The 4,558-nt window shown below is 47.0% G+C and overlaps 1 pseudogene; it reads left to right on the top strand.

Annotated features, from left to right (window-relative positions):
• Positions 1-369: 369 nt before the first annotated feature.
• LOC130113055 (myosin-9-like) lies at positions 370-3,700 on the top strand (annotated as a pseudogene).
• Positions 3,701-4,558: the final 858 nt, after the last annotated feature.

Here is a 4,558-nt window from a genome sequence, read left to right as displayed (position 1 = left end):
GCTGTGATCTCTCTCTGTTGTCTGAAGGTCTTCACTGGTCCTCTGATTCGCAGCAGCTCTCCAATCTCCAGCCGGCAGCTGCTCTGCTGGGCCTGTCTCAGCTTCTTCAGCTCAGTAACAGGGTTGAAGCTTCCCTGAGCATCATCAGTGGACTTTGCTCCAGCTGGAAGTATTCGGTGATGAGCAAAAACTTATTACAGATAGGGCTGACACGATCATGAAATTATTGTTAATGATTGTCACACAAATAATTGCAATTAATTTTTTGTTTCATGACACTGTCATGGTATAAGCCAAATAATAGTGTAGTAATACACGTACAGCTTATGAACAAGAGAAGCAATTTATTGACGTTAAAAACTGCAACATATGGAGCTGGAGAGACAAGCTCGCACCAAGGCAGAGAAGCACTGCAGAGACCTGGGAGAAAAGCTGGAGGCCCTCAAGGCAGAGTCGGAGGACACACTGGACTCCACTGGCGCCCAGCAGGAGCTCACGACCAAGCGTGAGACTGAGGTAGCTCAGCTAAAAAAGGCTCTGGATGATGAGGCCAAGGTCCATGAACTGCAGGTGCTCGAGATGAGACAGAAACACAGCCAGGCCTTTGATGAGCTCAGCAAGCAGCTTGAGCAAGCTAAAAGGAACAAGGTGTCTGTTGACAAGGCCAAGCAGGCTCTGGAGTCTCAGAGGAATGAGCTGGCCATAGAGTTGCAGACACTGATGCAGGGTAAGGGAGAATCTGAGCATCGCAGGAAGAAGGCTGAAGCCCAGGTTCAGCAACTGCTAGGCAAACAAGCAGAGACTGAGCATCAGTGCCAGGGGCTGGCTGAAAAGTTGACGAAGCTACAGGCTAAGCTGGACAATGTCAATAGCGTGCTGAGTGAGGTGGAGGGCAAGTCCATCAAGGCAACAAAAGATTGCTCTGCTGTTGAGTCCCAGCTACAGGATGTCCAGGAACTGCTGCATGGGGAGACACGCCAGAAGCTGTCTCTCAACACACGTCTGCATCAGCTGGAGGATGAACACAGCAGCCTGAGAGAGAAGCTGGAGGAGGAGGAACAGGCCAATAAATCTGTAGAGAAACAGCTTTTCAGTGTGCAGGCTCAGCTTGCTGACATGAAAAAGAAAGTGGAGGCAGAAGCTGGTTGTCTGGAGAATGCTGAGGCAGGGAAGAAAAAGCTTCAGAGGGAGCTGGAGGAAGTGAACCAGCAATGGGAAGAGAAATGTGATGCCTTTGAGAAGATGGACAAGACCAAGATGCGTGTCTAGGAGGAGCTGGATGACCTGCTCGTGGACCAGGACCGTCTCCGACAGATCGTCTCCAACTTGGAAAAGAAGCAGAAGAAGTTTCACCAGATGCTGGCTGAAGAGAAGAACATCTCTGCGCGATATGCAGAGGAGCATGACCGTGCTGAGGCTGAGGCAAGGGAGAAGCAGTCTCGTGCCCTGGCTCTGACCCATGAGCTTGAATCGTTGATGGACATGAAGGATGAATTGGACCGCAGCAACAAACTGCTGCATGCTGAAATGGAGGACCTGGTATCTTTAAAGGATGATGTTAACAAGAGTGTCCACAAGCTGGAGAAATCCAAGCGTGGCATGGAGCAGCAGCTGGACAAGATGAGGACCCGGCTGGAAGAATTGCAGGATGAGCTGCAGGCCACAGTACATGCCAAGCTGCGCTTGGAGGGCAACATGCAGGCAATGAAGGCCCATTACGAGAGAGACCTGGCAGGAAGAGATGAGATGGGTGAAGAGGAGAAGAGGGCACTGATTAAACAGGTGCGAGAGATGGAGCTTGAGAGGAAGCAGCGTTCTGTCACCGTAGCAGCCCGTAAGAAGCTTGAACTGGACCTGAAGGAACTGGAGGCAGCCATTGATATGGCCAACAACAACCGTGATGAGGCCCTTAAGCAGCTGAAGAAACTCCAGGCCCAGATGAAGGAACTTATCAGGGAGCTAGAATACACTTGTATGTCCAGGGAAAAGAGCCTTGCTCAGGCCAAGGAGACCAAGAAAAAGCTGAAGGGCATGGAAGCTGACATGACTCAAATGCAGGAGGAGTTGGCAGTTGCGGAGTGTGTGAAAAGACAGGCCCAGCAGGAGAGAGACGAGCTACGGGATGAGATTAACAGCCAGGCCAGCAAGAATGCTCAAATTGTGAAGGCGAAGAGAAGGCTTGAGGCACGCACTGCTCAGCTTGAGGAGGAGCTGGAGGAGGAGAAGAACAATACAGAACTGGTCAAGGACAGGCTGAAGAGAGCCATGCTGCAGAATGACCAGATGAACGTGGAGCTTACTACCGAGCGCAGCACTTCCCAGTGCATTGAGGGGGCTCGAGCCCAGCTGGAGCGGCAGAAGAAGGAGCTGAAGCTGAAGCTGCAGAAGCTGGCGGGAATGATCAAGTCCAAGTACAAGGCCAGTATATCCACCCTAGAGGCCAAAATCACACACCTGGAGGAGCAACTGGACATAGAGACCAGGGAGAGGCAGGCCACCTCCAAGTTGGTCAGATGTACCAAGAAGCAGATGAGGTCATCCTGCAGGTGGAGGATGAGAGACGCAACACAGAGCAGTACAAAGACCAGGCAGAAAATTTTAACTCTTGTATGAAGCAACTGAAGTGGAAGCTGGAAGAGGCTGAGGAAAAGGCAGAGAGAGCAAATGCAAACCGTAGGAAACTGCAGCGGGAGCTGAAGGATGCCACAGAGTCAGTGGATGCCATGAACCGTGAAGTTAGCACCCGCAAGAGCAAGCTCAGGCGTGAGGATCTTCCCTTCACCATGCACCGGATTGTTAGCTGTGCCGGTATTGAAAGCGATGAGGAAAAGCAGACCAGGTTCCCTCAGCCGATCCAACGCCAGCTCTCCCAGCCAGATACCTTTGACAACGCAACACGACAACGCAGACAAAATCACTGCACAGTCGACGCTAGGCCAGACCGCCGCCGGACTGCCTAAGTACAGTAAGTACAGCCGATCCAACGCCAGCTCTCCTAGTCATTAAACGAAAAAGAAAAAAAAAATTCGACGAAAAGAATCAGTGTATGTTCGTTCGTTCATTATTCCGTTTCAAAACCGAATTGGAAAAACAATTAAACTGAGTGAGGTTTTTTTGTTATTCTGTTTTAAAACCAAAACGGAAAAACCAAATAACAAAAAACAAAAAAAACAAAAAAAAAACAGTTTTTTTTGTTTTGTTTTGCCCTGCGTGCATCATCACTGTGCTAGCTAACTTAGCTAACGTTAGGCTCGGTTCTCATTTCATATCCCGCATTCTGTCAACTCATCTCGCATTATTTCTGTCAATCCATTATTATGTATTATGTAAATTGCGTGAACACAACATCCATTGCACGCTGTCCGTCTTGGGAGAGAGATCCCTCCTCTGTTGCTCAACCCTGAGGTTTCTTCCTATTTCATCTCCCTGTTAAAGGGTTTTTAGGGAGTTGTTCCTTATCCGATGAGAGGGTCAAAGGACAGGATGTTGCGTTGCTGTTAAGCCCACTGAGGCAAATTTGTAATTTGTGATATTGGGCTATACAAATAAAACTGATTTGATTTGATTTGAATCCAAAACAAATACATAACTCCTTACCAGAAAAATTCCTTATCAGCAATTTTGTCCACGGTTAGGTTCTCTGCTCTTAAATTAAAACTCGTTTTATTTGTTTTCCCAATTCAGTTTTGAAACGGAATAATGAAAGAACGAACAATACACGGATTAAAAAGCTTCACATGAAGACACAAAGTTAGACCCAGACGAGGACAAAGACGCTGCATAGTCGGCCCTGGGTCAGGCCGCCGCAAACGTGAGTTTCGCGCCGCCATCTTCCCACACCTAAGGTTGATGAATAAAAATGTCAAAAGCGGTAATAAACATCATTAAAGTGCAGTTTGACTTTGTTGAGTCTTTTGTCATTAGTTGGTACAGAAATCTGTTTCAATCACCTTACACAGACTTGATATGAAAGAGGACAAGGTTATTTTTATTTGAATCTACTAAAGTTAAACTAGCAGGCTCTACTCGTGTTTAAAACCACATTATTGTTGACTCGATTGATAACTGACGTATTACAAACCTTCTCTGCCACTCCCGACTTCCTCATACAATACCACACCTCCTCTCTCGTCACCCGGTCATATGCTTTCTCTAAATCCACAAAGACACCATGTGACTCCTTCTGGCTTCTGGTGTGGGAAGACGGCGGCGGAAGGCAAATTTAATTAACAGTTTTGGAAAATGTTACTAAAGCAAACGGGGAGAGATCATCCCAAATAATTACTAAAATAGTACACTATCAGGGAAAGTAAGCTTATCTGGAGAAGTACTGAGAGGACTGTCATCTTTACAACTCGATTTGGACAAAATTTATGAGGATGAGGCCAGAGGTGCTTTTGTCAGGTCTAGGAGGAGGTGGCTAGAACAAGGTGAAAAATTCACTAAATACTTCTTTAATTTAGAAAAAAAGGAACTGTGAGCTATCTTCCCTATGTAAAGTTAAAATCAATAACCGGGTATGTGAAGACAAGAGTCATTTCGCAATATGTAGCTAATT

The sequence above is a fragment of the Lampris incognitus genome, chromosome 5 (assembly GCF_029633865.1).
Source record: "Lampris incognitus isolate fLamInc1 chromosome 5, fLamInc1.hap2, whole genome shotgun sequence".
NCBI lineage: Eukaryota > Metazoa > Chordata > Actinopteri > Lampriformes > Lampridae > Lampris > Lampris incognitus.
This window is presented reverse-complemented; position numbering and strand designations above follow the sequence as displayed.